Genomic DNA, 11,522 nt, shown 5'->3' on the forward strand with positions numbered 1-11,522 from the left:
TCTCCTCCCCCCAGCCCCTGAAACACTGTCTGTAGGCCCCTAGCTAACAGGCTTCCAGGTGCCAGGATCTCAAACCTGGGAAGTTAGTTTATATCAAAGGAGAGATTGGTGGCCACACAATCTCAGTCATAGGAACCAGAGAGCCTGCTTGCAGCTCAGACTGTGAACCCCCCACGTTCTCAGAGAGAACGCTTCTGTCAGGCAAGCCCCAATTTCTTCTCTTCAGAGCCCATCCCATGCCCCTTCTGTCTCTAGTCTGGGGGCCTAACTCTCCTCAGAGCCACCGCCATGCTGTTATTTGCCAACTGTATAGTTGATATTGAAAAATCTCGTGGCTTCAAGGAAAGCTGTCTCCATGTCCTCTATCACACGGAGACTGTCCTGCAATATGCCAACTCTGAACACCCGAGCAGCAGAGGCTCCGGGTCCCGGGGTCGGTGATGTGATTTGCTTGCTCAGCATGCGTGGCCCCAGGGTCTGTGCTCAGCATAGCAGGCTGCTCACGGCTGGATGGAAGTTTCCTTAGCCCTCCCTAGGCAGGCATTCTTGCAGCCCTTGCAAGGCTGTGCTGTCTGAATGCTGGGGTGACTCTTAGCTCTCCAACAAGCAGGTCACTGTGATGCAGGAACCTTCCCTTCCTGCTTTCTGAGAGCCTGGGGTCAAGCCAGTAACAAAGCCACCTCAGTCATTTTCACTCAGAGCCTGCAGCATGTGCTCAGCCCTGGGCATGCAAGCTGCCTTTGCGATTCCACAGATGTGGTGGTTTTTCTAAGCTCCATTCCAGTCATTTCTTTCCCCAGCCTTCTTTTTACACTTTCATCCACTTGGTGTTATCCCAAGCTACGGTGGTGATAAGCCATCATTATCTACATTATTATCTAAGCTGAGGAAGTTCTCCGGAAGTGGGCTCCCTGCAGTCTGCAGCCTTCCAACTTCCCTGGGCCCAAGGGACCCTGGACTGCCAGGCTGCTGAGGGCTTGCGAGAAGGGTGGGGGCAGATGGGAGAGAGGAGTGGGGGAAGGGTGGGGGCAGATGGGAGAGAGGAGACACTGCAGAGGTCACTGTTGAAGCTGAGAAGTCCGTCTGTTTTCTCAGAGTAAGTGCTCCGGGCTTGTTGCAAGTCTTTAGTTAATGTTAAGTTCAGAAAAGCTTACAAACATCCCCCTCACCAGCTTGCAAGGTCTGCTCGTGGGTGTGTTGGAAGCATCCCTCTGCCTTTCCCACGGGTATTACTTGCAGCTATTCTTACCTTAATTTGGTCCATGTAGTTACCTGCATTTACAAAAACCAAAAAGAATAATAAAAATGAGTCAGCCCGTGTCCTCGTCCCTCTGCCAGGGTCTTAAAGTCTGCCTTTTGAGTGTTCCCTGTCGTTGTCAAGATGTTATCATGAGTCTGGAAGGCTATTAGGAAGTGGTCCAAGTGTCACTTTTGAGACAAGTCCATATTCTGATGGAGAAAAGATGTGGGCACGGACACAGTCAACGGAACACGGGTCACCAGGGGGAAATTCTCGCATCCTCAAAGGAGGAATCAGGGAACAGAGGGCCAGCCAGGCTGCATCTTCTCATTGTCGGCCGTGCCCTGTTCCCGGGGTAACTGGTGAGACTAGCAACACAGACATGGTTTCAGGATGTGTTGATTGGGAAAAGCAAAACACAAACTTCCGTTGGAGGCTGGTTATTCCCCTGCAGTGATTAAGTGGGGCCAGCCCCATAGCAGGGAGGGAAGAAACCCGTACAATTTGTCAGGGAGGAGAAAATTGTGGCGTCTCAAATTAGATTTCCCCCCCCCTTCTTATTGTTGTTGTGTGACAGGTGCCCTAAACTGAAAGCTTTTTTTTTTAAAAATAGGTCAACATGTCTAAAAGCAAAACATATTTCCCCATAGCCTTGTGAAGGACTTGGCAGAGGTCAGAGCACCTCCTGGCAGGGACTGAAAAGCCCAGAGCCATTCCTTTGTGCTGTGACCCAAGGGTGGAGTTGTCAGCCAGGAGGTAGGAGGTGGGCCCCAGGGACCAGGGTAGGAACTGGAATGCAGTCCCTGGCCAAGCAGACCAGAGACAGGAGGAGGAGGAGAAGAGAGGGGGGAGGAGGAGGGGGGAGGAAGGGGAGGAGGTGCTGTGGTAGGAGGACTTATTTTCCCCTTTGCTTCCCCCTAGAGAAGCTATTTTCCCAATAAATAACTGGTGTGTCACATGAGATATAAGCCTCGTGAATTATTTTGTCCTTCTTGGGATCCAGGATTTTCTCATGAAGACTCTGACGGATGCCACAGACCTCCAGGGCACTCCCCTTCCTGAGGGCCCATCCTGCCCAGGCTCTCTGTCCCCACACCACGGAAGTCAAGTCCGGAGCTTTTTGCTTGACCTAATAACCCAGCATCTCTTAGCCTGACTTTTCTCCCTGCTTCTTACTGTTTTTGCCAAAACATCAGGTGGAGTGTGCTTGAGGAGTAATTCCCCAGATCACTTCTCCCAAAGCAGACTTCATGGACAATGGCAGCTGTCTAGGTGTGCCTGCACTAACGATTTTTCAGGGAGAGGGTCTTCCTTGGTTGAAATGAGGCAAGTCCCGAACTGAGCCGCTCACAGGGATCCACCATCCCCAGTTCAGTAGGATCACAACAGAAAGACAACAAGTCTGTGGTCACATGGGTTAGGGAGCAGTGATGGTGGTATACCACAGCCTCCGTGAGTTTGTCACACAGAAGAACCTGCAAGGGTGTCAGTGGGATATGCTGAAGGTCTGCCTGCCCAACCAAGTCTCTGTGTGCTGTTGTGCTACCCGCACGAGGCAAACCAGGGTCTCTGTCTGTTTCATGAATGCAGAGGGCGCCGGGAGCATCTCTGTGTGCATTCGTAGGACACACTCGGTGCCCTGCAGGAGTGTCACTATACTCCCAGGGCATATGCAGGAAGCATTCTAACCAACTTCAAGTTACACTACAGAGCCATAGCAATAAAGACAGTTTCATGAAGCGGAGTAGAGGACCCAGACATAAACTCACAGCTGCAGCCACCTGATTTTTGACAAAGATGCCAAAAGTATACATTGGAGAAAAGAAACCAACTTATTTAACAAATGCTTCTGGGGATATGGGATGTCCACATGAGGAAGAATGAAGCTACGACTCTGTCTCTCATCTTGTACAAAACTGATTTCAACATGGGCCAAACACTTTAAGACTGGAAACTTTAGAAGTCCCAGAAGAAAAGACTTCAAAATATAGGCACAGGCAAGACCTTCCTAAAAGGAGCCTAAGAAAGGAAACAAGACCAGGGACTGATAAATGGACATATAAACATATCGCATGAAATTGAAAAGCCAAAGACACAATTATTGAACCGAGACAGCCGAAGAGTGGGAAAGAAGTCTTGCTGATCTGATCGAGGATTCATATCTAGATTATATAAATAACTTTTTAAAAATCTAAATACTTCCCAAACCAATGACCCAACCAATTAAAGGAGACAATGGAACCACGAGAGTTCACAGAACACAAAACATAAATGGTCAGTAAGCGCTGAAAATGCCCAGCTTTGGCCACCAGGGAATGCACACTAAAGCTGCATTGAGAGTCTATTTTCTAACTAGAGCAGTCATTAAGAAATGTAACTACACATGCTATCCTAGGACAGCGGCAAAAAGTTAGCCCTTAGCCACCGTTGGAGGGGATGTAAATGAGCCCAGCTATTATGGAAATCAGTATGACGACTCCTTAAGAGAACTAGCAAAAGCAACAAAAGCCTACCTCCTGGTACAGACATAGAGGAATCTATTGTAGGCACATCACAGAGACACCCCCACATTTGCTTTGGCTTTTCTTTTTCCAGCACTAGTCACAATAGCTGAGTTAGGAACAAGCTTAAGCCTCCATCACTAGATGGATGGGTAAAGAATATGTGATCCATATATGCACAATGGAGTCTTATTTGGCCATAAAGAAGAATGAAATGATGCTATTTATTAGAAAAATGGATCAACTGGAGATCATAGTAAGATAAATCAGACGCAGAAAGACAAATACCACATCTTTTTTTCTCATTTGTGGTCTTGGAATTCTTTATGGACATATAAACATGTATTTGTAGATATGTATAACCATATGTATATAATGAAGAGGAGGGGGACTGGAGGAAGGGAGGAGACTTGAGGAAGAGAGGGGAGGAGGGTTGAAGGGAAAGGAGGAGCGCACGATGAATCCTTGCCAAGAACAACAGAGCGGGGGAATTCCTGAGCATGCCTGGTGCTGACGGGTTCAGGCCTGAGGCTCCTGCACTGTCATGAAGGAAAGGTCACACGCTTACACCCTTGCCTCGGGAGGAGAGCAGGTGGATCTGCTGCAGCACTGGCATTCCTCTTAGGGTCTTGAGTTCTGGGATAACTGAATTAGCTACTCGGGGTGGGTGGGGTTTCAGGCAAAGAGCCCAGGGATATGCCCTGGCCACTTCCTCCCAACCCTATGACACAGGAAAGGGTGTGGTATGAGGGTCTTGGGAAGGCCTCTCGTGTGTGTGTGTGTGTGTGTGTGTGTGTGTGTATGTGTTGTGTGTATGTATGTTGTGTGTGCGTGCGTGCGTGTGTGCTGTGTGTATGTGTGTGTGCTGTGTGTGTGTGTGGTGTGTGTGTGTATGGTGTGTGTGTGTGGTGTGTGTGTCTCCAGTTGACCTCCGGGTCATCACTATGGAGAGAGTGTGGTGTGTGTGTGTGTTGTGTGTGTATGTGTGTGTATGGTGTGTGTGTTGTGTGTGTGGTATGTGTGTGTGTGGTGTGTGTGTATGGTGTGTGTGTATGTGCTGTGTGTGGTGTGTGTGTGTGTTGTTTTTGTGTATGTATGTGTGTGTGTGGTGTGTGTGTGTGTGTGTGTTGTGTGTGTCCCCAGTTGACCTCCGGGTCATCACTATGGAGAGAGTGTGGTGTGTGGTCACCTGGGACCTCTGCGGTGGGGCTGGAGTGGAGGCTGTGTGTGTGCTTGGACTTCAGTGGACTTCCATCCCTGCAGTGGACTTCCATCCCTGCAGTGGACTTCCATCCCTGCAGTGGACTTCCATCCCTGGCTCACAGAAGGCTGTGCTGGGCCGAGAGTAAGCAAGGGGCAGGGAAGCTGGCTCCTCTTGGCTAGCATGTGTGCTCACAGGTACACACAGCAAGGGCAGTCAATGGCGGCCACAGCGGGTCTGTGGGTGAGACCTTCCTCCTGAAAGGCTACAGCACCCATGGGGGCTGTGGGGGTGACTGTGGAACCCTAGAATGTCCTAGGGTTCTGTATCCACACATGTCCTCCTCGCTGGTGGGGTGCAGGCTCTTTAAGGTAGGCCCTTATGCCTCCATGCTGGACTCGGTCAGGGTCAGGGACACAGTGCCTTGCAGCTTCCTTCACTATCTATGACTTAGAAAGGGAGCAGGTCCCTAGGCTGATCCCCAGGGACCTGGGAGTTGCCCAAGCGGTCAGCTTTAGGGCAGGCATCGAATGGCGGCAGTTGCAGACTTCAGCCAGCAGATGGCAGGGGAGAATTCAGTGTCAGCACTGTGTGGCCACATAGCCCAAGTCTCTGGCTGCTGCAAAGGAGAGACAGAAGGGTGGGGGAGACCAGATGGGGTGGGTCAGTGTGGCCCATTGCAGGATCTGAATGCAGTTTAAAGCATGGCCTAGAGCTGGCTAACCAAAATGGGCAAACACTCCAGCCTGCGGCAGAGGGCTTGGGCCAAGCAGACAGAAGTCCTTGGAGAAACAAGGACATCTTGCTTGACCTGGGGGGCCTAGAGCTGCAAAACGGGAGCACCCTACCTAGGTCCACAGCTGAGGGCTGAGGCATGCCCTCCCATCTCTTCTCTGCCTGGAGCACCCCAGACTACTGCCCCCAACCCCTCCTAGTGCTCAAGATGAGGGCAGCCAGCTGCCTGGAGGGGATGAGGGCACCGCGATGCCTGATGCTGGTGGTTCCTAAGCCTTGGTCCCGGCATGGCTGGGCATCCCTGTAGATGTCTCGGGAACGTCAATAAAGGGTGGGGTGGGGGTATTGGAAGGGAGTATGAAATTTATGTGGCCAGAAGTAGAGAAGTGGAGTAGAGCAGGAAACGCATAGACCAAGGAGAAGGAGGGTGGGAGGGTGGGGAGGAATGGGGCCAACTTCCGGGGCTGTCTCCCTCTGGCACCCGGCAGACCTGTTCTGATGGTTCTCATTCAGGTAGCCCGGCACACAGGTGCAAACCATCATTTCTTGGCGTCTCACTAGTAGGGAGAAGGGCTTCGGGCCATGGGAAGGCACGGTGTCCCCTTCAGCACAGGGTCTCTGCTGACAGGTAAGCAGACACTCCCCCGTCTGTGTGACCACACATGCATTCACTCTTGACAACCACAGCATGAAAGATGGGCTCTGCTCTTGGGGCCGGGCAAGCACCTGAGGTAAGGGAAAGTGTGGGAGGGAGAGATGGGGACTGCAGGAATGTAGACGGAATTCCAAGCTGCCCCAGGGGACAGTGAGGAACCTGAGGTGCGGGTAGCTACAATCACCTCAGGGCTCATCTCTTGGTGGCTAAGGCTGAGGGAAACTGGAGCCTGCCCTGGGCCCCTGCTGTGGCTTGTTGATGTAGCTGGGCGCTCTCCCCCTCACTGGGGAGGGTCAGCAGAGGTTGGAGGTCAGACTGTGGTTCAGCTTGGCTTGACGAATTTACTTTTAAACAAACCCCTCTGGGCTTCTCCCCTGAGGCCTGTCACATAAATTTCTATTTAGTGCCACTGGGTTTCCAGCAAGGGAGCTGCCAGGATGATTTGAGAAGGAACCAGGAGGTCAAATGGTCTTGTCTAGGGACTATGTAGACGAGAGCTTGGCGTTGGGTGCCAGATGGGGTTGTGAAAGGAAGGCTCAGATTGGAGGCATTTCCCCATGACTCCTGGAAACGGCCGCCCTGGTCAGTGGAGAGGCCTCAGGTGTCTGTGGTTCCTTAGTGTGTGCACACCTTGGGGGAGGCTGCTGAGGGCTACAAAACCCACCCTCCCCTGGTTTCTATATCTGCAGAGAGAAATCCAGTACAGTGTCTCAGATCTGCAGGAGCCTCCCGGTACTCTGGGCGTCCTCTTACCTGCTCTATGGGGGGACAGAGTAGTGTGTGAAGAACCGAGTGAATGTATGTTGTTGACGTGGGCACAGCCACGTCAAGGACCCCTCATGCCTCAGGTCCATGGAGGGGGCAGCGTCTTCCCCAGCTGAGGCTCAGATGAATAGCAAAGCCTTCTTCGGGTCTGAGTGTCAATGCTGATAGTGTGTGCATAAGATGTCCACCATGGCTTTCTCCCCCAAGGATGTTTCCAGACTGAAGACTGCTCCCCTGTAGATGCCGCTCCTATTGAGATTAGCTAAACCCGCCTCCTTGTTCAGTAGTACCTAAAACCCTGCCTCCTGTTTATCTGTATGTAATATACCCAGCTCCATGTTCGGATATATGCAATAACCCTGCTCCCTCTTCAACGCTGTAGAATAAATACACTGGCTTCTGGGGTACTGCAACGTCTCCATCAGAGAGCCCAGTCCATCTGGTTCCAGATTGTTTGTGTGTTCTTGTATTTGCTTTTTCCCTCTGCTCCAGTCAGGTCTGTCAGGAGTGATAAGTGACCCCTTTCCACGGTGGAATCTGAGACTTGCTGGCCCTGGAGCCCCCCAAAAGCCACAAGGCAGAGGCCCAAAGCTTCTGACTGTCTTCTCATGTCTATTTTTGTGTAAGTCTTTATAGAACGTTCAGCCCTAACTCATTATTTTATGCATGTTATTAACCTTTGAACCTTGGCTCCTTGAGGTGTCAGTGAGGTGGTCAAAGGTCAGAGGGATCAGGTCCATCTCCAGACCTGTTTGGAAATCCCTCCACACTCCACAGCAAGAACACATCCCTTAGTTATAGCCCCTGCTTGCCTTTGAATGCCCGAGGAGAAAAATGAGGTTTCCACACAGCCGCTACTTCAGAGGTATCCTGGGAGAGGCACATGCATGCTTAGGGTGCAGCCAGCCCCTAGAGACCCCAGTGAGACGGAGTCAGCCTGCAGTCCTCAGGAAGGTGGTATAGCGGACGTGCCCTCCTTCTGTTGAAGGATGTGTGGGCCAAGCAGGCAGAGAGGGTGAGCAGAATGTAAAGCCACAGACAGCACAGCACAGTGCAGCCCTGTTTGTGTTGGCAATGCGGCTGCCCAGCCATTTCCAGGTTGGGCGGCTGCGTGATGGAGAATGTAGGTCAGGGGTTTAAGCAAACACCTCTGGACCTCACACCTATGTGAGTGCGAGGAGGGGCACAGGGAGCTCCTGGAGAGCTGGTAAGCACGAAATTGTCTCTGGATGGCAGTGACGGCATCACCAGTTGTCACTTACCTTGGTGGGGCTGGGGCATGGGCAGAGATGCCAATCTGGCTGTAGAGCACGGAGCGCTGAGAACAGCCGACGGGAAGGCGGCACCTGACATCAGGCAGAGCAGAAAAAAGCAGCAGTGGAGGGAACAGAGGGAGAGGGGATGCTATGGACATGCAACACTCAAGGAAAGCTGAGCAGGGGCGAGAGGCCACCGACAAGCACTGGCCCGAAAGACCTCAGTCACAGAAAAGAAATAACACACCCCAGTCTGCGACCATAGACGTTCACAGGCTCTGTGGCAGGTCCCAGAGGCTCACGCCTGTTTTCGGGTCCCTGAAAAGATGGCTTTGTTGTCAGGGGTCCCAGAGGCCTTGGAGACACGGTGTGGAAGCCACTCACTTGTATGGTCAGGACTAGTGAACCTGCAGCCTGTAGGAAGAAATCCTATGAGCTCAAGAGGTAGGTGGAGCCACCACCCAGGCAGTGGTGTCTGTGTGTGTGTGCGCGCTTGTGCGTGTGAGTGTGTGTGTGTGTGTGTGTGTGTGTGCACTGTTCCCCAGGAGTCCCTGTCCCCTCATTTTACACTGAAGTCATCACACCACTTGACCCCAGTCCTAGCAACCCTGCTCTTGGTCAGACCTCTGCTCCTGGAGGCCTGAGATGTGAGCAGTCCTGCTTCTGGGCACGGTGGCCTTTTGTCTGTTTAGGGGCTCAAAGACACAGCCCCAAATGGAGCTCCTCTCTCTCCCCTTTGTCTTTGCTTTAACGGGATTTATTGCCTTGAGATGGTGATGCTGTGTGGATAAGAAAAACCGCTTTCCCCAGGAACCGCAGAGTGGCCCTGCGAGCCCAATTGCCTTGGTGGGAGGCCTGACCTCACTTCCTCCAGTGCGGTAATTAATGGGACAGAAGAGCAGCCTGGGAGAGCCAGGTCCCCAACAGCAGCACACACTTACAGTGCATTATTTCTGTGTAAAGAGCCCTTGGGGCCATCACACTTGCAGGTCAGCGGGCATAGCGGCCACTCTGGCTCGCCCAGTATTTACTGAGAAAACATCACATGTCTTCTCGTCTGTTCTTACACTTAATATTTGACACTAGTCCGTACAAAAAAACAAGTGGGTATTTTGAATGGGGGGGTTTCTTCTGAGTGCCAGGAGCCGTGGATCTGAGTCTGTGGTTACAGACTCCTCTTGGGGCCGTCTTCTTCTCCTTTGGTTGGGAGGCAACCGGGAGAGGGGAACACTCAGGCCAAAGGTCAGAGACCGGAGGCCCTCTCCCTACCCACAGAACTGCATCTCCAGCCCTGACCACTAGGCTTCCCTGCTTCTCCCCCCCACCCCACCCCCTTTGCTCTCTCTCCCAACAGGCAGCTCTGCCTGTGACCTTCTCACCTATTTGTTCACCAAATATTTACTGTGCACACCATGAGCCAATTTCATTCCAGGCACTTGGGACAATCCTTGAGGACAGTGAAGCAGACCAGACCCCTGTCCTGAGGGAGTTTATGTTCTGGGAGCAAATGGCAAGTATCAGTGAGCCCCAGGTGTGCTGGGAGGCGAGGGGGAAGGGCGGGAAGAGGGAGAAGGGCAGCTGTGGGCTGCGTGGAGGCCAGGGAGGGAGGGAAGGTCACTGTGGGGGATTAGATTTGGACAGATAACCTACAGGAGGGAATGGAGCTTGCACAGGGACATCTGGGGAGGAGCATGCCCGAGCCGGGACTTTGGTGGGCATGGTGGAGGAAGGCGCCGAGCAGAAGGTTATGGTACAACTGGGGCGGACCACACCGTTAAAACAAGTGGAGGTCTGAAGTCACTGTCAGCGGTGAGACTGCTCCAGCGGTTGTGGGAGGGGCTTGCTCACTGCCTTTAGCTGCTGCACATGCTCAGTGTCTCCCTTCCCGCCTCATCCTTGTCCTGGTCCTCTTTGACTTCCTCCTGTCCTCCAAGCACACTTCAGGGAGGATGGCTTGTGTCCTTCCATTCCACAAGGGAAAAGACCCAGAACTGTCTGCTCTCCCCAGCACGGCCGGGGAAGCCTGCCAATTCACGTCCTTCAAGGCCTCCACTCACTCCACAGTCGTCAGAGCAGGTGGGGACTAGAACCGATGCTTGCCTCGGTCATGAGCTCAGCTTCCCCACTAACTAGAAGCTACGAATCTCCCAGGTTTTCCCTCCTGTAAAATGGCACAGAGGGAGTGCTAACTTCTGAGGGCTGCTTTGAAGATTAAGCTGGAAGACACGCATTGCAACCTGTTGTCAATGGCACCAGACAGTGGGTTATTACTGGGGCGAATGTGTTGGTCACTATGTGGACAGTTTTAGGTTCAAGGTGATTGCAACTTCCCTCTAGTTTTGGAGATCCATCAGGTATACAGACCTAAACATGTTGACTACAGTCGTGGGAAGACGGCCCCTCCTACAGGAGCGCTGTGTTGCAAGCTCACATAGCGATGGAGACCCATAAACCACTCAGGCACATCCCTTGTAAACCCCAAGGCTCAGGATGCAGGACTGAGGTCGAAACTTCATGTTAAATAGAAAGTTTGGCAACTCAAACACCCCACACACCAGGGAAGGAAGACCTGAAAAATGGACACTGAGCAGTTAGCTGAAAACAAAAATCATTAAGTACAATAAACAATAAAATATTCAGGAGTTCTCAGGAGAAACGCATGTTATGAGGTAGATTCGAAAGCTCTGCCTTCCGAATGAGATCAGGAAAACCAACAGAGCCAGCTCCTCTTATTTCAGTTAATTTTGTGTGGCATGGAACATATGTGTGTGGGTGCATGCACACTGGAGTTCCTCGGGTATTGTCCATCTTGCTTTTTAATTTGGTTTCTCCCACTGGGGATCACTGCGTACATGGACTAGCTGGCCGCCTCTTCAGCACTGTTCCTCTACTCTAGTCCTGGGTTACCAAGTGGACACCATGCCAGGGTATTTTATTGGGTTTTGGGGTCTCAGATTGAGTCTTCATACTTGCATGGCAAGAACTTCACCAAGATAGCCATCTCCCGACCCCCCCCCCGCCTTATTTTAGTAAAGAGAAACCAAGGCATGCAAAATGGAGAATAGAAGATAGATCAAAGTATACTAAAATGGTGGGACAATGATACACTGACAATTTTTAAATCTTAGTGGAAGGAGTGATTAGTCACACACACACACACACACACTTT

General features: G+C 51.8%; 1 long non-coding RNA gene across 1 annotated transcript; it reads left to right on the forward strand.

Annotated features, from left to right (window-relative positions):
• The first annotated feature begins 6,174 nt into the window (after positions 1-6,174).
• On the forward strand, positions 6,175-9,868 carry LOC106022146. The gene is made up of 4 exons (XR_005879807.1): positions 6,175-6,305; positions 7,590-7,719; positions 8,696-8,797; positions 9,786-9,868. It is a non-coding gene; the product is annotated as an uncharacterized LOC106022146 (long non-coding RNA).
• The last annotated feature ends 1,654 nt before the right edge of the window (positions 9,869-11,522 follow it).

This window comes from Mesocricetus auratus, unplaced genomic scaffold (genome assembly GCF_017639785.1).
Source record: "Mesocricetus auratus isolate SY011 unplaced genomic scaffold, BCM_Maur_2.0 Super-Scaffold_100010, whole genome shotgun sequence".
Taxonomy (NCBI): Eukaryota; Metazoa; Chordata; class Mammalia; order Rodentia; family Cricetidae; genus Mesocricetus; species Mesocricetus auratus.